The sequence below is a fragment of the Littorina saxatilis genome, linkage group LG8 (genome assembly GCF_037325665.1).
Source record: "Littorina saxatilis isolate snail1 linkage group LG8, US_GU_Lsax_2.0, whole genome shotgun sequence".
Lineage (NCBI taxonomy): Eukaryota > Metazoa > Mollusca > Gastropoda > Littorinimorpha > Littorinidae > Littorina > Littorina saxatilis.
This window is the reverse complement of record NC_090252.1, coordinates 33,417,648-33,440,501: the sequence shown is the minus strand read 5'-3', so window position 1 is coordinate 33,440,501 and position 22,854 is coordinate 33,417,648. Positions and strand designations below refer to the sequence as shown.

General features: G+C 44.6%; 2 long non-coding RNA genes across 3 annotated transcripts in view; one reads left to right on the top strand and one right to left on the bottom strand.

Moving 5' to 3' along the window:
- Positions 1–2,213: 2,213 nt before the first annotated feature.
- LOC138972275 (uncharacterized) overlaps positions 2,214–22,854 on the bottom strand; it is a 168,674-nt gene continuing 148,033 nt past the window's right edge. Inside the window, exons 1-4 of one of the 2 annotated variants that reach the window (XR_011457526.1) lie at positions 14,437–14,532; positions 13,877–13,977; positions 13,445–13,558; positions 2,214–3,508 (exon numbers count right to left, since the gene is read on the bottom strand). This is a non-coding gene — a long non-coding RNA (uncharacterized lncRNA). Of the gene's footprint in view, positions 3,509–13,444; positions 13,559–13,876; positions 13,978–14,436; positions 14,533–22,854 lie in introns of those variants that run through there. The other variant, XR_011457525.1, reaches the window with a different exon arrangement.
- On the top strand, positions 3,557–4,865 carry LOC138973354 (uncharacterized). Its single transcript, XR_011457981.1, has 2 exons — positions 3,557–4,362; positions 4,402–4,865. It is a non-coding gene; the product is annotated as an uncharacterized lncRNA (long non-coding RNA).

Below are 22,854 nucleotides of genomic sequence, written 5' to 3'. Positions count from 1 at the left end.
CTGATATCTTACTCAAACAAAATTGAAGTTCACGAAGAAATCGTTTTATTTCTGTGTCATTCAACATCTAGTTTGAATCAGACAACTTGAAACTGGTACAAATATTCAATAAAAAAAACGCTGGCGCTGGACCCGAGTACTCTTCAGACTGGCTCGCTCCCACAGTATGAAAGTTTTTGTCTTGTGCACGTGGATTAAAAAAAAAACAAGAAGAGCAAACGCTCGATCGAGTCACTTTCGCAGTTCTGAATATTATATGAGGCATCAGATGGACAGGAAGAAATTGCTATTCACAACACAATACAGATGTAAATAATTTGATGTAAAGAATAATCCTATAAAGTTTGAATCAAATCCGATGAATAGTTTCAGAGATATGATATTTCAATTTTTTTTCCTTCAAGACATACCTGTGACCTTGAAAAAGGTCAAAGGTCACCAAAGCAGACGTCAAAGTGTAGAGGTCACTGGGAGTCACGTTCACATAAAATTTGAGCCCGGTCACTTTTATAGTTTCCGAGAAAAGCCCAACGTTAAGTTGTGTGTTGCCGAACAGAAAAGGCTAGTTATCTCCCTTGTTTTTCTGATAACGTTCGTAAAAGGCTACAGATGTAAATACTTTGATGTAAAGAATAATCCTACAAAGTTTCAATCACATCCGATGAACTTTGTCAAAGATATAAAATGTCTAATTTTTCCTTTGACGCTGACCTGTGACCTTGAAAAAGGTCAAAGGTCAACGAAACCATCGTTAAAGTGTAGAGGTCATTGGAGGTCACGACTAAACAAAATATGAGCCGGATCGCTTTGATAGTTTCCGAGAAAAGTCCAACGTTAAGGTGGTGTCTACGGACGGCCGGCCGGACGGCCGGCCGGACAGACTAACACTGACCGATTACATAGAGTCACTTTTTCTCAAGTGACTCAAAAATTATAATTTATTTTACACAATGAAAAAAATTATTAGAGTAAAATAAAACATTAAAACGTTCATAATAAACAATAGTAAACAAGAATTAAAAAAAAAAAAAAAGAAAAAAAACGCTCATGCCGGGAATCGAACCCAGATCCCTTTGGCCACCAAGCCACCACCTTGAATCACTGACACTGTGTGTCCCTGTCGCTCTCTCTCGTGCTCTCTGTCTCTCTTTCAGTCTCACCGAGACCAAACACTGTATTGTAGTTTCTTTGCCGAGACTAAATCCCCACCCGCTTGGCTTGCAAATCGACGGTCTCGCATGCGATAGGCATGCTTTTCTCGTATCGCATGCTTTTCTCGTCTCCACGAGAAAAATTCCGACCGAAGTGTCAGTTTGCGCGTCATAAATCAAAACTTCGTACTCGCAGAAAAATTCCTCAGGAACTTCGCCTTTAAGCAGTGATCCCGCTCCTTGGGGACACATTCTAACTCGCCTTTAGCAGTGATCCCGCTCCTTGGGACCACCACACTACACATTCTAACTCGCCTTTAGCAGTGATCCCGCTCCTTGGGACCACCACGCTACACATTCTAACTCGCCTTCAAAACGTAGCTATGAACGCACTTGGAACATAGATTCGAAACTTTCAAACTTACTTAACAGTTGTTCAAAACACGACAATGAACGCACTTGGAACATAGATATGAACTTTAAAAAACTTACAGTTGTTCAAAAACATGACTATGAACGCACTTGGAACATAGATATGAACCCTTCAAACTTAGTTATTCAAAACATGACTATGAACACACTTGGAACATAGATATGAACTTTAAAAAACTTACAGTTGTTCAAAAACATGACTATGAACGCACTTGGAACATAGATTTGAACCTTTCAAACTTACAGTTGTTCAAAAACATGACTATGAACACACTTGGAACATAGATTTGAACCTTGCAAACTTACTTACAATTGCCCCAAAAACAGAATCAAACTAGGACTGTCAGAGGACTTAAATTCGAAAAACACGACCAACGATATCACAACATCTATCATTGGAAACCCTCAACATTGACCATCCTGTCAACATTAAACTAACACATGTATCAAACATTATGAATAATTCAAAATTTGAAAACATACTCTCAAAGTTACATACTGAATGTCACCCTTATCAGGATACCAAAAAACACCATATCAAAAGGGAGTGAACACAAGACTCCAAAATTCTGCAAATCAATCCTTCAACTCAGCACCATCATGCACAAAACAAAACGTCCGTACCTTGCCCAATAAACATGCCAGAACTGGGCCATTGATGGCTTTTTGATGGCAATGCCAGTTGCCAGAACTACTGCCATCAAAGGCCCATTGATGGCCCAATGCTGGCATATTACCCGTATGCACATTGGCAAATTGATGGGCCATCACTGGCAAGCCAGCATTTTGCCAGCAAAAACCCATCATTTATTTGCTGGCTTTTTGATGGCTTGCCAGCATTTTGCCAGCATTTTGCCAGCAATTTGCCAGCAAAAACCCATCATTTATTTGATGGCTTTTTGATGGCTTGCCAGCATTTTGCCATCATTTTGCCAGAATTTTGCCAGCAAAAACCCATCATTTATTTGATGGCTTATTGATGGCTTGCCATCAAAAAACCAGCATTTTGCCAGCATTTAGCCAGCATTTATCCAGCATTTTGCCGGTTTTTAGGTCCATATAAAACCCCGCATTTTCACAAAATATATTTCCCGTTATTGGCCCTTTACCTGCTGAAATTACCGGGCCAGTTGTGGCCCGGCAAAATGCCATATTTCTGCCATTACCATTGCCAGCAAAATGCCAATAAGTAACAGTTAATATAACAATACCACTGATTCTGGTAGCATGACGGCTCTATTCATGTACTCTACCTGCACAGTCTTGTTAGCCCATAGATGGTTGTTGAAAGTCTATAAATATGCTTTGTTTTGTCATTTTTACTGTGAATGTAATAATAATGACAAAAAACAGCACATCTATGGACTTTTCAACCCATGCTGGCGGCAAAACGTGCGCAAATAAAGCAAAGGTCAATGCCGTCAAGCTGTACATTAGCAATACATATGCGTAATTGTCAAATTCATCAGTAAAATACAATTGAAATGCTAATCACATTTGTCGTGTAACTTATCTGGCAAGTAAAGGCAGTGGTTGTGACAGAATATCGTCATCAACGCAGTTATAGCGGGCACAACAACAATACAGTAATATAGATTAAAAAACAAATGTAAAGCTTCCGAACACCAACGACTCATTCTCGAAGCATTACAGAAACGTACGCTTTGTTTTCAGTTGCTCATTGTTTTATTTTATTTGTACAGCGTTCCGAATTTCACACTCGAAACAGTCATGATGACCAAAGGCAGGAATGTTTCTTGTTCACTTCCCAGTAAACTTCCGTAGGATTGTCTTGATTCTGTCATTTCTCTGTTCGCATCCGCAACGTTGAGATAACGCTTCTATTCTTTGTCCTGACGTCGTAGCCTTCGGTAAGTCTGTTTGTGAAGCAATTGATACTCTCAAGTCCTCCTACCGCTCACCTTCTGAAACATGAAAGCAATCGAGTTTTGTTGGTTTTAATTCATTATTCTGTGGCAGATTTGATTAAAACCGGGGGCTGCCAGGGGATTGTGCGGGATGTTTCTTATTTACTCGTGATGTTGTTTGACCTCGCGTTGTGTTTTGTTTTGAGTGTAAGAATATTTCCCGTTTCCCTCTCTTATCCCCGATGCAGTAGACTCTAGTTTTCAGCTATCACACGGCCAACGGCCTCTCTCTTGCAACGAATGTAGCCCACACCGTGGTTGTACAGTTTAAAACATCATTTTTATTCTACAAGTGCATGAAATCAAAACATCGTCACTTTCACGCAGACTCGTCACTTCACAACTATTTCTGTCGTGTCTCAGTACTGTCGCTGACTGTCATTTAAACAAGGGGGGTGATTATCAGGTTCCCGATTGACAAGGAACTTATTCAGACTTAAAGTCTTTATAACAGAACTCCCGATTAACAAGGAGCTATTTAGTGCATGAGATACTATCACTATCAGATTCCCGATTGACAAGGAATTTATACAAACGTTATAACAAAACTCCCGATTGACAAGGAGCTATTTAGTGCATGAGATACTATCAGATTCCCGATTGGCAAGGAATTTATACAAGCGTTATAACAGAACTCCCGATTGACAAGGAGCTATTTAGTGTAGACTGCAAGGTTCCTAGTTCACAAAGAATGATTAAACAACAGATCTAAACAATTAAATCCTTACGGTTAGTAATGAAGGCCGGCTTCCGTTTAACAAAGAATTTGATTAAGTAAGACTTCCGATTAACAAAAAGTCTGGTTACAATTACTGACTCCCGATTAACAAAGAGTTTGAAGTTAAGATTAGGTGACTCCCGATTAACAAAGAGTTTGAAGTTAAGATTAGGTGACTCCCGATTAACAAAGAGTGCCGCGCACTTGAAATCCAAAACATTATATAGACCTCAAATCTTTGGACTATTTCGCATAATCATGCGCTACAGTGAACTCTGACCCAGAATCACTTACTTCCGGCAAATAATCCGGTTCTTCCTCAATTTATACTACTCTATTTTCCGCTAACCGTCGTTAAACAACCATGTCCGTAAGCGACTATTATCCTAAAGAAACTTATCATTCTATCAAACAACTCCCGCACATCGATACTAACAGACTAGCAGCTGGTCGTCTGCTACAAAGTCACGTCTGCTTGAAGCGTCAGTGCTAAGCTGTTCTAAAAGCTAGCATCGTGCGTCGTAAATTACGTCACATAAAAGATGGCGTCAAGTGCATGCGTACCAATGAAGTCACTCAAACACGCGCACGCACACTGAATATTATTACGTGGGCTGTAAGGCTATTCCCTCACAATCCCCACCACTCAAATTCAATGTCATTTTGTTAACAACAATTAATTGAATAAAATTGCAAGAGATCATCTCGAATACATACTAAATATTTCTTACCAGTGCCCTCGAAATGTCCTCGGGCAAACTTATCATTATCCATGCGATCATTATTGTCTCTTTGGTTGAACTGACTTCAACCACAAGCTATCTAACCTGACCAGCACTAAAGCTAAATGCATTATTGTCCGTGCTGGCCGGTCAAGAGTATCGAAACTCGTAAATGTCATAACTTCTCAGTTCGCCGAATACATGGCGACGTCGACGACCCACAGAAGGTTAGAGGTGTGTGATGACGGCGGCATTGATGACCCACAGAAGGTTAGAGGTGAGTGATGATGGCGGCATTGCTGACCCACAGACGGTTAGAGGTGAGTGATGATAGCGGCATTGCTGACCCACAGAAGGTTAGAGGTGAGTGATGATGGCGGCATTGCTGACCCACAGAAGGTTAGAGGTGAGTGATGATGGCTGCATTGCTGACCCACAGAAGGTTAGAGGTGAGTGATGATGGCTGCATTGCTGACCCACAGAAGGTTAGAGGTGAGTGATGATGGCGACATTGCTGACCCACAGAAGGTTAGAGGTGAGTGATGATGGCGGCATTGCTGACCCACAGAAGGTTAGAGGTGAGTGATGATGGCTGCATTGCTGACCCACAGAAGGTTAGAGGTGAGTGATGATGGCTGCATTGCTGACCCACAGAAGGTTAGAGGTGAGTGATGATGGCGGCATTGCTGACCCACAGAAGGTTAGAGGTGAGTGATGATGGCGGCGTTGATGACCCACAGAATGGTTAGAGGTGAGTGATGATGGCGGCATTGATGACCCACAGAAGGTTAGAGGTGAGTGATGATGGCGGCATTGATGACCCACAGAAGGTTAGAGGTGAGTGATGATGGTTGCGTTGATGACCCACAGAAGGTTAGAGGTGAGTGATGATGGCTGCATTGCTGACCCACAGAAGGTTAGAGGTGAGTGATGACGGCGGCATTGATGACCCACAGAAGGTTACGGACTTGCTGTGACACCGGTTTTGCAGGGGAGGGTGTCGCATTACCCATCCACCGGGAGCCAATGACGTTATGCGACTAATGTTCTTTGTAGCTAGACAGCGGGGTGGTTAGCAGGCATCTTCTTCTTCTTTCAACCAGTTGGCCGGTTAGCGGGTTAGCAGGTTATTATGTTATCATGAAATCCACCCCCTTACCCCTTAATCCCTAGGCCTTCTCTACTCCTCTGTACTGTTTAAGGTCATCCTTATGCACCCACACAGAGGGACACCCCTCTTTATACTGCAAGAGCACGGAACTGTAACCCTTCACCGCCATAACCTGGTAGGGACCCGTCCACCCGGTGCCTAACTTCTGATTGGCCTTGGGGGGGTACCACCTCCACACCAGGGACCCTACTTCATAGTTCCTTCTTTTACAGTTCCTGTCATAGGACTTTTTCTGCCTACTGGCGCTACTCTTCACGTTCTCTCGAACGAACTCAAAAGCCCGCTCCAACCCTTCCCGTAACCACTCCACATATTGGCTAGGGCAATCCCTCTTCGTTTCCCCCGGGGCCGGACCCACGACCATCCCGATAGGAAGAGTGACCTCACGCCCAAACATTAGCAGGTTAGGGGAACACTTAGTGGACTGCTGCTGGGAAGCCCTATAGGCCATAAGAACGAAAGGTATGTGATCGTCCCAGTCACTCCGTTGCTCATTAACCAAGATGGCTAACAGCTGCTGTAACGTCTGGTTAAACCTTTCTACGAGTCCGTCGATTTGCGGTCGGTAAGGCGTAGTCCTTGTCTTGTTAATGTCCAGTAAGTCACACATGCATCCAAACAGCACACTTTTAAATTCCCTCCCCTGGTCTGTATGGATAGAGTTAGGTACGCCGAACCGGCTTATGAACTCTGTGACCAGCTTATCGGCCACTGTCTGGGCCGTATGATTCTCTAGGGGGTAGGCCTCCACCCACTTGGTAAAGTAGTCTGTCACTACCATGATATACTCGTTACCGTGATTGCTCATCGGCAAAGGGCCTGTATACAATATCAATGGCTATTTTGTCCATAGGGGATCCCACGTTTACAGGTTGTAATGGTTCTTTCCCCCTCCCAGGACCAGGTTTCTTTCTCGCGCAAGGGATGCATTCCGCACACCATCTCGCCACATCACTATTCATCCCTGGCCAATAGGCCACTTGTTTGACTCTAGACAACGTTTTGTCACGTCCAAAATGACTAGACGATCTAACGTCATGCGTCATTCTCATAATGCGGTAACGCACTGCTGAAGGTGCTACTAGCACCGTGCGAGGTTCACCAGTACCCACGGCCGCAGTCCGTCGGTAAAGTATTCCCTCTATCACCCTCAAGTTATCCCACAAGTTCAACAACGACTTGACCGCCTGACTATACTGAGATGCCTCATTCCCGCGTGGCCTTTCAACTCCGCTATTGATCAACTCGATGACCACCCGCGTCACCGGGTCTTCTGTTTGCCACTGTCTTATCTCCTCCGTTGTCCAACTATCGGACCAATCGCTTCGTAGCCCCTCTAAACATTCCAAATGATCTGACTCACTTCTCTCGGCTGCCCCGTCCGCCGCAGCGGAGTAGGCGCCCTCCCCGGACTCAATCTCTCTCACGAGATCATGTGTGCCGGGTACCTCACTATGGGTTCGGGACCCCTCTGGCGACCCGATAGTACCCGTAGCTACCCCCGTTCCTGCTTCCCCTTCCGAGTGGACAGAAACGTCACCCTGTGGACACGAACCTTCTCCTAGACTCTCCTCTAGAGATTCCCTTGTGCCCACAAAGTACCCAGGTGGAAGGCAAAACTCGCTAGGTGCCAAAACAAACTCATCCTCGTCCCACGAAGCAGATTTACTCTGAGAGCTTCCCTGACCATCCCGCTTTTCCTTTCCTTCCCCTGTTTTATGTTGAGAGCGAGTAACCATTTGGTGTTTAACGGGAGGCGATTCCTCACGTCCTTTTTCTGCGACGAATACCCCAGTTACGTCCCTTGCTTCATGCTGGGCAGATTTACTCTGAGTAACCTGATTTCCGTCTATGCCTGTTCTTTGAACAACCTCGGCGGGGGTTGCGGCGTTTGACCCGCCTTCTCTCTCCTTTGCATCTTTGTTCACTACGCGCACATGCGTGCTCTCGCCTACACACTCTGAACAGTTGTCTCTTTTGCATGCACGATAAGGCTTGCGTGACATTGCGTCTGAATTGCCATGTAGGGTGCCTTTGCGATATTCCATGTCAAAATCATATGAGTCTAGCGTAGCTATCCACCTGGCGACCATACCCTCTGGGTTCTTAAAATTCCTAAGCCACCGTAATGAACTGTGGTCAGTTCGTACGAGGAATTTCCTCCCTGCCAAGTAATGGCGAAAGTGTTTCACGAACGTGACCACTGCGTATAGCTCGCGATACGTGACGCAGTACCTACGCCTACTGGGACATAGAGTTTTGCTAGCATAGGCAATCACCTTCTCTTCCCCATCCTGTACCTGGCTAAGCACTGCCCCCACTGACCATCCCGATGCGTCGGTGTCTAACACAAACGTTCCCTCTCTACGAGGATAAGCCAACACTGGGGCCATGATCAATGCTTCCTTAAGCTGCTCGAATGCCCTCTGGCAGTCGTCACCCCATACAAAGATAGCTCGCTTTTTGGTCAAACTCGTGAGAGGCACAGCCTTGTCGGCAAAGTCTCTAATGAACTTCCTGTAATACGAGGCTAGCCCCAAGAAACTTCTAACCTCCGTCACCGTAGTGGGAGTAGGCCAATCTCTGACTGCCTCTATCTTTGCTTCGTCACACTTTATCCCTTCTTCAGAGATCACATGCCCGAGAAAGGACACTTCCTTTTGATACAACTGACACTTAGCGGCCTTCAACCTCAAGTTTGCCCCCTGGAATCTCTGAAATACCCTCCTCAGATTTTCTAGGTGGTCTTCCTCGCTCTTTCCCATAACCACTATGTCATCCACGTACACCAACACCCTGTCGAAACCCACTCCTTGGAGCGTCAACTCCATGAGTCTCTGAAAGGTCGAACAACTGTTGCACAAGCCAAAAGGCAACACCTTGAACTGGTAATGACCCACATGCGTACTGAAAGCTGTCTTTTCCTTGTCACTATCCTTCATTTCAACTTGGAAATAGCCCTGTGCCATATCTAAGGTAGAAAACCACTTGCTACCCGCCAAGAGATCGAGTGACTCGTCTATTCTAGGCAGAGGATAAGCGTCCTTCTTTGTCAACGCATTGAGCTTTCTGAAATCAACACAGAAACGTACGCTACCGTCTTTCTTCTTCACTAGAACCACGGGGGCAGCCCAAGGGCTTTCACTTGGCTCTACCACGTCCGCTTCACACATTTTTCTCACCTCTTCCTCGATCACCTCTCTCTGCGCTATGGGGGGTCTACGAGGGGGGATTTTGACTGGTCTGTTTCCTTCCACATTGATTTCGTGCTTGGTCCTTCCGGACCGTCCTAACTGCCCTGTGGTCTCGTAAAAGACTTCTCGAAACTCACTCACCAAACCCAGTAACTTTTCTTTGGTTGGGGCGCTCACTCCCCTGTCTACCTTTCCCATCATGTCTGTCAATGGCGCTGATAGCCCCACGCTATCTTTCTCTCCCCGACTATCGTGACTCTTTTTCTCAATTTCCCTGTTTTCCACCTGCTCTACTGCTTGGATGGAGGCTACGATCATTCCCCCTTCTAGATGCATCTCATGTTCAGAAAAGTTCGAAATCGGAACGTAAATTCCCTCGCTCCCGACAGATACCATCGCCCTAGGCACCTCCATACCCGGGTGCTTGTTAGCCTGACGTAGGGGTTCTATGAGTCCCTCCCGTTTTCCTGTCCAATCTCCCGTTACCATGGCCCTGACCAACCTTTCGCTATTGGGGGGTATGTTCACTGATTCCGTGACCTTAACCCTAGCGCACGTCTGACTCGCTTCACTGATCATCTGCACCGCCCGGCCGTGAATATGCAAGGTACCCTTACCAAAATCAAGAGAGGTAGCATTCTTTTTCAGAAAATCCATCCCCAGTATGCCCTGAGCCCCTTTGATCTCTCCCACTACCATCTGGGTCCTGAACTTTTGCCCATCGATGCTCATAGAGAATCGGCCTTTTCCCTGAACTCCCAAAGGATCGCCGTTTGCCATGCTCAAACGATTGCTAACTGGGTTAAGCTTGGGTCTCCTATCTCCCATTGCTTCGAAAACTTCCGCCGAGAGAATAGTCATGCCTGCCCCTGTATCGACCAACATCTCTATCTTTTGCATGCCCACTTCGACCGGTATTAGCCAACAGGCGCCTGCAGCTATGCTTACTCTCACGGGTGGTTGTTCTTTACTACCTTGATTGGCCTTTGCGTCTTCACGGTGGGCTGTGTTCTTGGCCTCGAACGCAACCCCATCTAGTTTAACGGCGCTGACTGAGCGTTCCCCCTTGGCTGTACCCATCCCCCTTGTCTTTCCTTCTTTCTAGGACACTGACGAGCGAAATGTTGGGGATCACCGCAAACAAAACAGCTACCCGTCTCGGGCTTCCGTGCCCTGCCTCTCGACAACTCCTCTATTTTCTTTTCTAACATGTCCACTTTTCTACTCATGTCTTCTTCGTTTGCGTTTTCCTCTTTCTTTCCATCCCCTCCTCCTACGTATCGGATCGCTGACCCAGCGTCCTCGGGCTTTTTCAACGTCTTTTCGGGAAACCCGTTATTCTTGAAAGCTACGTATTCCCCGGCTAGCGACACTGCTTCGTCTAGGGTACTGGGGTGTCCGAACTGCACCCTCTCTCTGAGAGCCTCTTCCGACAATCCACCAATAAACTGTTCTATCAGTATGAGTTCCCTTGCCCCAGTTTCCATGTCCCTATAAGCCCTGGTAGCCAAGCGACAGAGTGCAAACCCATACTCCTCAACTGTTTCCTGCTTTCTACGTCTTCTGTTGCGAAACTCGCACCTGTACGACATCACTCTCTCTTTAGGACTGAACCTCTTTGCCAGCGCGCTGGTCAACGCAACGAAATCTCTCTTTTCTTCCTGTTGCAAATACCCCAACACCTGCTGAGCAGCCCCTCTCAGACTCAACGACAATTGAATCCCCTTTTCTTCTTCTGTCCACTCATTCCAAGTCGACACCCCATCGAAATGTTCTAGGTAGTCATTCAAATCGAGCGAGGTACCATCGTACTTATCGGCCTGAATCGATTTCCTGCTGGCATGTTGGTAGGGTTTTTCCCTCTCTATGAATAGACCTGGGCGACGTGTTCCCTCATCTACCCTATGATTGGCTGACCCTTGACCCCGACCTGCATAAGCATGCGCATGACCGTTCTCGGCCTGTTCGCGCTCAACATCGTACCCCGAGTCAAAAGACATGTACGTTTCGTCTTTCTGTTCATTCTCTGGATATTGTGATGGATACCTATATCTTCGTGGTGTTTCTGACCACCTAGTCTGACCTCCCCGAAGGTAACTGTCTTCCATTTCTATTTCTCTTTCTTCTCTCCTTGCCATCGAACCCTTAGCCGTAAGAAAACTTGGTGAGAGAGCGCTCACGACTTGCCCTAGTCTTGACAAAATACCCATCTTTCTTTTGTCCAAAACAATTCAATCTTTGCGAAACCTTCGCCGAACTTCCACTAACATGAACTATATCAACTTCATAAATAGGAATGTAACAGAACTTATTTCATAGTAAGCCAACACATTTCAAATCCTGTCTGAACCTACGTCATGAATACAAAATAGCAACAATCCCGCTTCAAATCATCGTACACACGTATAGCAACAATGTAGATCTAGCAAATACAATGAAAAAATGTTTCTTTCTTACCTTGTTTTTCGACGTCCTTCGAAAACAAACACAGTTGGAGGCGTTTCCTCTCTTTTCTTTCTCTTTTTTTATTTTTTATTTTTTTATTTTTTTCACTTTCTCAACCACGGTCTGGGCTACCGTTAAATTTACTTCACTAGATCTATTAACTTGTTAAAATCCTGGTGCACGGTCACCATTTAATGTGGCAGATTTGATTAAAACCGGGGGCTGCCAGGGGATTGTGCGGGATGTTTCTTATTACTCGTGATGTTGTTTGACCTCGCGTTGTGTTTTGTTTTGAGTGTAAGAATATTTCCCGTTTCCCTCTCTTATCCCCGATGCAGTAGACTCTAGTTTTCAGCTATCACACGGCCAACGGCCTCTCTCTTGCAACGAATGTAGCCCACACCGTGGTTGTACAGTTTAAAACATCATTTTTATTCTACAAGTGCATGAAATCAAAACATCGTCACTTTCACGCAGACTCGTCACTTCACAACTATTTCTGTCGTGTCTCAGTACTGTCGCTGACTGTCATTTAAACAAGGGGGGTGATTATCAGGTTCCCGATTGACAAGGAACTTATTCAGACTTAAAGTCTTTATAACAGAACTCCCGATTAACAAGGAGCTATTTAGTGCATGAGATACTATCACTATCAGATTCCCGATTGACAAGGAATTTATACAAACGTTATAACAAAACTCCCGATTGACAAGGAGCTATTTAGTGCATGAGATACTATCAGATTCCCGATTGGCAAGGAATTTATACAAGCGTTATAACAGAACTCCCGATTGACAAGGAGCTATTTAGTGTAGACTGCAAGGTTCCTAGTTCACAAAGAATGATTAAACAACAGATCTAAACAATTAAATCCTTACGGTTAGTAATGAAGGCCGGCTTCCGTTTAACAAAGAATTTGATTAAGTAAGACTTCCGATTAACAAAAAGTCTGGTTACAATTACTGACTCCCGATTAACAAAAGAGTCTGAAGTTAAGGTTAGGTGACTCCCGATTAACAAAGAGTTTGAAGTTAAGATTAGGTGACTCCCGATTAACAAAGAGTGCCGCGCACTTGAAATCCAAAACATTATATAGACCTCAAATCTTTGGACTATTTCGCATAATCATGCGCTACAGTGAACTCTGACCCTGAATCACTAACTTCCGGCAAATAATCCGGTTCTTCTTCAATTTATACTACTCTATTTTCCGCTAACCGTCGTTAAACAAGCATGTCCGTAAGCGACTATTATCCTAAAGAAACTTATCATTTTATCAAACAACTCCCGCACATCGATACTAACAGATTAGCAGCTAGTCGTCTGCTACAAAGTCACGTCTGCTTGAAGCGTCAGTGCTAAGCTGTTCTAAAAGCTAGCATCGTGCGTCGTAAATTACGTCACATAAAAGATGGCGTCAAGTGCATGCGTACCAATGAAGTCACTCAAACACGCGCACGCACACTGAATATTATTACGTGGGCTGCAAGGCTATTCCCTCACAATTCCATATCACACACACACACAGACACACAGACACACAGACACACACACACACACACACACACACACACATACATTCTCACAGAGAGGACGACTTCTTGTAATCAATAATATTTTCTGAACTGAATCAAACGCCAAGCATAAGAAAGGGGTCAACGGGAATATTTATTTTGATCTAACCTGCGAAGCTTACGTTGTCTCGGACAGCTCTCCTGCATTTCTCTCAGGAACTGAGACCCAGGCGCGCTGCATCTTATCCAGTTGGGCAGTAAGACACTTGCACAAATCCTTGTCCTGGAGTGAATAGACACATACTCAATGTCAAAATTCACAAGTAAGCTTATGGTGTTTATGCCAATGGTGCTTTTCTTTTGACGGAGAAAAAACAAACTCAATCACACAAAGAAAGGAAAAAGACACACACACTCACACACACACACACACACACACACACACACACACACACACACACACACACACGCACAGAGGAATTGTCACAGAGAGGACGACTTCTTATAATCTATCATATTTTGCGACCTGACTCAAACGCCAAGCAGAAGAAAGGGGTCAACGGGAATAATTATGTATTTTGATCTAACCTGAGAAACTTACGTTGTCTCGGACAGCTCTCCTGCGTTTCTCTCAGGAACTGAGACCCAGGCGCGCTGCATCTTATCCAGTTGGGCAGTCAGACACTTGCAAAAATCCTAGTCCTGGGCTGGAGTGAATAGACACATACTCAATGTCAACATTCACAAGATGCAATTTGTTTGGTTACATTTTACAAGCATGGTGTTTATGCCAATGGTGCTTTTCTTTTGACAGAGACAAAACAAACCCAATCACACGAAGAAAAGAAGAAAAACACACACACACACACACACACACACACACACACACACATACACATACACACGCACGCAAGCACGCACACACACACACACACACACACACACACACACACATACACACACACACACACACACACACACACACGGCACACGCGCAGAGGCATTCTCACAGAGAGGACGACTTCTTATACTATTATATTTTGCGAACTGACTCAAACGTCCAGCAGAAGAACGGTGAAAAGAAGAGGGACAACGGAGAAGAACAAGAAGATACTAGCGCCGTTGCGACGATCTGCTCACACAACTGTTTGTGAAACTCACCATGCTTGCTTCTATCCGGAGGACATCGGACGCGTACTGCAATCGAAGCAGGTGCTTTGGAAATTCCTTGAATGCAAAACAAATAAGCAGACATCTGCAGAACCACCGCGGGCCGGATTTATGACAATGCGTCATCATCACGAGTGACGTCAAGCTGTTTCGACATTTGTTTGTAGATTACGTCACTCCATTAGAGGAAATCATACCGCTGTGCTATCGCAGGTCTTCTTGCCAGCAATAATCCAGAATTGGCCCAGTGTTGGCGTGCCAGCAAAAACCCACCTATAATTGCCAGCAAAACGCCACCGATGGCCCAATGCTGGCAAACCAGCACTGAGCCATCAATGGCGTGCCAACAGTGGGCCAACAAAGGAATTTTACTGGCCGACAATATTACTGGAATGCCAGAGATGGGCCAGTAATGGCAAGCCATAACTGGGCCTTTGTTGGCAAACCGTAATTAATAATAATAATAATAAAGATAGCTTATATAGCGCCGCTTCACAAATTTAACTATGCTCTTAGCGCTGTACATCGAGATATAACAATTTCAATAATATAAATACAAAGATGATATTATAATAATACACATTTACAAATATCACTCACGTGCATACATCCTCGTGCACACCACGCGCATACACACTCCCACTCATTAACAAGTGCTTCCATCCCCCTGCCACTGAGAAGCTCACACCATGTCCGTCTCCTCTCTGGACTGTACATACACTCAGCAAGAAAAAGAAAGACTAAATGCAAATTTCATACAGAACCCTATAGCTCAATCAAAGCTGAAGCAACTATACAAAAAAAGACACATTCAAACAACAAATCTAACTTCACCTCTAACAGTCTATAAAGATGGCAAGGACAATTTACAAGGATTCGCGAAAAAGGTGCGTTTTAAGGGAACTGCGGAAAGAGTCCTTAGAAGCAGAATGGCGAACGGAGGAAGGGAGAGAATTCCAGACAATGGCAGCCGCAGAAGCAAATGAGCGATTTCCAAAAGAAGGCAAGCTTCGCTCGAGAGTTTGCAGTTTGCGACTGTCAGCGCGTGAGCGGAGGTTGTAGTCAGAGGGATTGTCATATGTGACGAGCAGTTCCTTGAGGTATTTAGGGCCATCTTCAAATTTGGCAGAGAAACAGATACAAGCAAGCTTGTATCTGATACGAGCGGACACGGGAAGCCAATGAAGGGAACGAAGAAGTGGTGTGACATGATCAAACTTCTTAGAACGATATATCAATTTGGCGGCAGAGTTTTGTACCTTTTGGAGTGACTCGACAAGTTTTTGATCACAGCCATAGAACAGGCTGTTGCAATAGTCTATTCTGGATAGAACTAGAGAACAGGCTAGAGTTTGAGCGGCTTGGGGGGTAAGATAGTGGCGGATAGAACTGATTTTCCTTACGTTACTGTACGCAATTGTGCGGATGTTTTGGACGTGCTGGGAAAGGTTGAGGAAGTGGTCGAAGGTAACGCCAAGATTAGTCACAGAAGAGACAAAGTTGACGTCGCTATCACCGACATGAATGCTAGAAGGCAAAGAATTTTCAGGGAAAGATCTGTACTGGGACCTGACAAGCATGGATTCAGTTTTCGAGTCGTTTAGCTGTAGTTTGTTAGCCGTCATCCACGCCTTTACAGCAACAACACAGTCTTCCATTTCACTCACAGTGGTATCAATTTGATCAATCTCACTGTCTTTGTACAACTGGTTGTCGTCTGCAAAGGCGTGGTGATCGATAGGATACTGTTTGACGAGGTTAAAGAGGGGGTTCATGTACAAAACAAAAAGAACTGGACCCAACACGGATCCCTGAGGAACACCGAACTGAAGGACTGTGGATTCTGAACTGATGCCCAGTATTGGCCCAGTATTGGTTTTTTTATGGCCAGCTTTACCAAACTTGCCAGCAAAAAACCAGCAGTGGCCCAGTTCTGGCATGTTTATTGGGTTGGTTGTGTTTTATAAACACAACTTTCTATTCCAAACGGCAAAAACAAGATTCTCCACCAGACATGCAACATAAGCACAAAATTTCATTCCTGAATTGGTCACCCATATCATAATATTCCTTAAAGTTCCGCAAGTATTGAAAACAAACAAAAAAAAAAAAAAAAAAAACAAGTCACTCCTTCACTTCTCAATGTTGATTGTATGTGTTCGAAACTTGTTACGTATACACTTGTATACTACATTCATTTGCGTTCCTTTAAGTCAATACCTTTACACCATCGTGTTAACGAGTACTGTCAGTTTGTGTACGGGTCGTTCTAAACACACAGCTGATGAAGTAGGGCGTCCATGCTTGTCCAACGATGAAGTACCCGTCTTAATACGCACGCTGCGCACTAAGCTATCAGTTACTGTCTGTGTCCTTGAATGGTACAAAATCTCTGTCATGCATGCAGGTCGGATGGTGTTTGGAACATGTTTCACACGTAGCCCTCTGTTTGCACTGACGAGAACGATGGTCGACGCTCAAAAGACAGCCGAAACAGAGTCCTCTTTTGAAGACAAACTCCTGACGTTCCTTGACTGTCTTTTTGGCGAAACTTCGACATGCTAAAATGTCATGACCAGAGTATCCATAGAACTCACATTTTGCTTCCGCTGACTCCCCAGATGTGGCCATAACGACCTTACTCTTGACGGGCAACTTGGCGCTGACAGACGTAGAGGGCATGATCCCGAAAACAGGGTCTGTGGCGATTTCTGCTTCGTAGGTGACGAAGGTCACGAGTTCGTCGAACGTAGGGTAACGCTGCTTGTTGAGCTTGGTGCTGACTACGTTTCTGGCCCAACGACGTACCAACCAGTCCGGTAGTTTCTCGACGATGTTCTTGAGGTAGTGTGCGTCGTTGAGGATCTCTAGGCCACCAACCTCTTTGGCGGCGACTGCACACTGCTGCAGAAAGTCAGCGAGACATCGCAAAGCAACTGGGTCCTTGGTCTTCACGACGGGCCAGTTGTCCAACTTGGTTCGGAAAGCCGTGCTGATGACGTAAGAGTTCCCAAATCGTTGTTGGAGAACAGATAGTGCCTGTTCGTATGCTCCTGTCTGACTCATGAGAAAGAAACCGTTGATTGCTTCCTTCGCGACGCCGCCCACGTAGCGCTGCAAGTAGAGCAACTTCTCATTCGACCTTATGTTCTGTCGTTCTATGAGGAAGGAGAACGAAGCCTTCCAGGTCGGATACAACAGTGGGTCTCCAGAAAAGACACAAGGCTCCTGGAGCGACAGTCGGTTCAACGTCAACGCCTCAGCGAGTGTTTTCGTTACCGACTCCAAGTAAGAGTCGTGCTGAGACGTAGGTGAGTTGAACGATCCGTACTTGGGCATAGATGCTTGATCCTCGAACCTGACTTGGGGGTTTCTGGCTGTTCTCTCAGCGCCATCTTGACCAGTTGAAGCAGCGCTCGAAAGACCGATGGGCAGATGCGAGTGATCCATACCCTGTTGCTGCTCCGAGATGCTGGGCAAGAAGGAGCTGAACTGAGTGCGTAGACGAGGATCGAGAACCTCAGTACGAGGTGTAGAGAATGAGGGTGCGAAATCGATGTGACGGGGTGGAGTACTAACGCCGTAGATGTCGAACCTTCCAGTCTCGCGTGGGGCACCTGCATCCCAAACATGATGTGGATCTGAGACGGGAAGTGAGGGGGGGTAAGCAGACGTCACACTATGGGGAGGGTAAGCAGACGTCACACTATGGGCAGGGTGGTTGACCGTCGAAGCACGAGCTGCGTGGGAGCCCGTGAGGGAGGCGCCAAGGAGAGGAGCACCCGTCGTAAAGGTATGATTGGTCGTAGCTCTCGCAGCGACTCGAGCAGTCGTGACGAGGGGAAGCTGCGGTAGCCCTTGTAGCGTATGAGTGTCGGTGTAGGTGAAGCTGCCGTACGTCGACGAAGTAAGCGTGGTTGTGACGGAGGTCATGGAGGACGTCGTGACGGGTGTCCTTGTCACGATGCTCGAAGAGAATGGGACAGCATGCTGGTCCAGCTTGAGGTAGCCTCTCTGCGTGACGTGGTAGTCTCCAGTAGTGGCTGCGACCTGGGACTGCATCCTCGTAGGCTGGCTGATGGGAATGGTGGCTGGGACCCTATCATACCCTAAACCTATTTCCTGTTTAACCAACCCTGTTTGATATCCTATCAAGTCAACAGGGGTTAATTTAGGGAGAGGGTAAGGATTGTCTGCTTCTTCCAGAATCTCTAATTCCGCCAACTTTTCCTCAAGTTCAGTTTGCAATTTGATTGCCTCTATTCTTTGCAAATAGTCTCTCTTTGCTTTGGCGTCTTTCGCCTTCATCTGAGCCTCTTGATTTGCTTTAGCTTCTGCCTCTTCTTCTTCCCGTTGCTCTTTTTCATTTTGGAGCTGATTTATTTGGGACTGTCCCTTTGCCTTAATTTGAAGAGCAGCTATTGCAACCTTAGCATATACTTTGTCCGATTTTCCAGAGGCTCTAGATAAACCAGATGAGCGACTACTTGCTCTTGATTTAGTATGTCTTGACATCTGTCCATGACGCACTGTCGATCCTGCTGGGGTAATAACTGTTACGATTTTTGAAATCAGTTCGTGAGAAGCATTACGCAGGTCGGTAAAACACTCTATGTACGTGCCATCTTGGGTAAGTGTCTTTAACTTATTGGCACACACTGACAGTTCTTCCAGTCTAGCTGAAATTCTTTCCTTCAGAGATTGTAGCACCTTTATGTCTTTTTCCTCTTTGCATAGTTCAGTAGAGACTGTTGACAACAATTTGTCAAGATGAGTTCTCAAGTTAGTAACATTTGCTTGGTTAATACTGATAGCATGACTCAGTCCCTTTTCAGTCAAAGTTCTTTCTCGTTTGGACCGAATTTCAGTGCTATCTTTATCTGCGATTTCTTCAACAGAAGATAGTCCTTCCCGGTCTAAAGCGCTGTGCTGAGCACCTGGCACGACGGGTGATGGTACCTCATTAAATCTTAAAAGATCAGAGTCTTCACTATCTTCCCTTTCAGCCATAATTTACAACAACATGAGACAAGTTATGATAAAACGACAATAATGTTCTTCAATAAAACGCAAGTTTTAAAGGACTTTGGATACGAGAGCCATCAGTCAGCCTCACTTAGGCTAGAACATCCCAAACTTAAGCAGACCGGGTTAGGGGTCTGGTTACTATACATGAGTACGCTCTGGTCTGATCAACTTAATGTTGAGTAGAAACCCGCTGTGGTTAAGGGATTATAAAGCTTATAGGTAATACCTATTCCTTGTCTAGGAAAGGGAGTCTATGGAGACTAAGGTTTTTACTGTGAGTGCACATGTATCTTAAGGAAGGCAGAACCTACGTCACAGACTCGCTTGCAGGAGGTACAAAGGAATAACTCGAAAGAACAAGAAGATTTATGGTTGTTTATTTTAGCTAACTATCCAGCCACCATTTCTTGTAATAGTTCAATTCGTTTTCTATTCGAATTAATTGTAACTTAAATTCGATTCGGTAAAAAACTGCAAATGCACACACAAAACACATATATAAGTCACATAATATAATATCAACACTTACAATAAAACAGTATCAATTAAACCCTGCGATAGAATACATAAACCACAATTCAACTAACATTCACCTAAAAAAATGAAATAATCTACGAACATTTAATAACATACAAAAATGGCCGACAACCCTTATTCCTGGGACTGGGTGGTCGAGTGGTAACGCACTTGCGCTCGGAAGCGAGAGGTTGGGTGTTCGACCCTGGGTCAGGCCGCAATTTTCTCCCCCCTTTCCTAACCTAGGTGGTGGGTTCAAGTGCTAGTCTTTCGGATGAGACGAAAAACCGAGGTCCCTTCGTGTACACTACATTGGGGTGTGCACGTTAAAGATCCCACGATTGACAAAAGGGTCTTTCCTGGCAAAATTGTATAGGCATAGATAAAAATGTCCACCAAATACCCGTTTGACTTGGAATAAAGGCCGTGAAAGGTGAATGCTCGCCTAATAGGCTACTGAGCTTTACTGGCCGATGTGAATGCGTTATATATTGTGTGTAAAAAATGTCTGTTTGTCTGTCTGTCTGTAAAAAATTCCATTTCAAACGGCAGAAATTAATATGTAAGCGCCTAGGGCTATATCTAGATTAGGCGCATAAAAATGATCACAATAATAATAATAATAATAATTCCTAAACGCCATAGTCTCCAAAATTGCTACCAAAGAAACATACAACTGCGACAATAACAATCCCGTTTAGAACACGTACACATGACTACAATTATCGAAAAGACATAAACGGTACCTTCCTAAAACTGTTGACATTCAAAGGAGAAAAATAACAACACCTGCCAAAACTACTACGCACTAAAATCTATCGACTGAGACGAACACACAAAGACAAACATTAGAAAACAACAAGTCTTAACTAACAAAACAATATTTTACCTTTGCGCCATCAGGCAGGAACTTTTCTTCATGAAACACACAAATCCGTGGAAATCACAAGTACAAAACACAGCGGGCTCGCTACTAACAAAAAAGCGACCTCCCTCCAGACCCAGAAACGTACTAATGTAAAAGAGGCCGTTATCCTCGTCATCGACTTAATAATTATGTAAATGAGGTTAAAAACCGAAAACTATTCAAAACTAATATTAGACACACCCAAACAACGCTGCTATAGCAGGTTCGAAAACGTTATGGCAAAAATATATAGACAACATACCGAAACAAATACACCTAAACTACGCATGATACCTGATAACACGGACTGCACGCATCATGATAAGCCGAAACAGGGTCGCCTGTTCATAACTGCGGAAAAGAGCAAGTCATAGCCGCTCAGCACGTGCCAACTAAAACTATGCTAAGTTGGTCAAAGATACAAGGTGAGCGTTACTCAAGTCTTGCGACCTTCGTGCATCCAGAAAACATAACAAACTGCGATGCTTCGTCGAGCGCACGTACATCACGCAAATAACACGTGGACAAAACCAAAACAACAGTCACACACAAAAACCGGCCGTGAGCAACGGCAGGCACATCATGGATGGCCATTATCGGAATAACAAACGCATCCGTGTTTCTGAATTTTTCATCACAGAACATCTGCAAGCGTTCACAGCAGGAATGTGGTTCTGTATCTGGAGATTTTGAGTGAGAATCTACCAGTGATTCAGCAGACAAAAAATAATCGCTAAAGTCGTTGGCCTTTATATTCTGAGGAATACTACTATTTTTTGAGGAGTTGCCTTTTAAAAAAGTGTTCAGGGCGCGCCAGACTTTTGAAACATCTTTGCTGTTACCCACAAGTTTATCAAAATATGATCGCTTCGCGTTTCTCACAAGATTCTTTACTCTGTTACGCGCTTTTTTATAATCTTCAAATAATTTGTTTGTCTTTAACTGGTCGCGATACGCCATTGCTCCGATGATATCAATGATTAACCAGGGAAGAAGTTTAGGGTGTCTTACTCGTTTCCGCCTCACAGGTGCATGTCGATTTACCACATCGATAAAGAGGGAATACCAGGCTTCAAGTGCCTTGTTAGGGTCAGTATCAAAAGGTGTACAATTCAAATCATTAAAGAAGAGACCTTGATTAAAATGTTTAGAGAGAGAGAGAGAGAGACAGACAGACAGACAGACAGACAGACAGACAGAGACAGAGAGAGACAGAAGAGACAGTAATAATATTCTGATCCAAAAAGTGGCTTAAAACACAAATGTTTTTGGTTGGTTTTGGAAACATGTCCACAACCATGATAAACCCACCTACTGACAGGCAAACATGAAATAAAAGTAACGGACAAGCTTCTACAAACCTCGTATAGCATCATCCTGACCGGTGTTTACCGCTGCTTCACGAGCAAAATACTCGAATGATCCTTTACGAGGTTTTGCAGTTTATTGTGTGGATGCGTCTTCACATACGAGCTTTTGACACTTGCAATAATAAGCGTTTCCAACAAAGCTATCCAAAGTATTTCCAAATGGCGCGAAGAATTTGTAACCATGCAAAAAAACGTTTCGCGCCAAACTGTCGGATACGAGGTCTTGCACTGACAGCGACGATAGACTAACTGTAAAAAAGTACAACAATTAGGCAGATACGGTTTAGTGCATATCTTTGTGATGATGCTGTTTATTGTGTATGACTGCCTGGAAAGGCCATCGAGTCCTCAACCATATCCAACAAAAAGAAACATTTTATATAAACTCTACATAAACAGCTTTACAAATGTCTCAAATGCTTCAAATGTATTTCTGAAAGTCCAACAAATGGTGTAATCGCCTTTGGCGAGTGATTCGGAAAATTTACTAGCCAGAGAGCAAACTTTTCTAGGCAAACCAACAATTTTGTTTGAGCAACTTTACTCGCATTTGGCGAGTAGATGAACATTTCTACTCATCAATTGCAT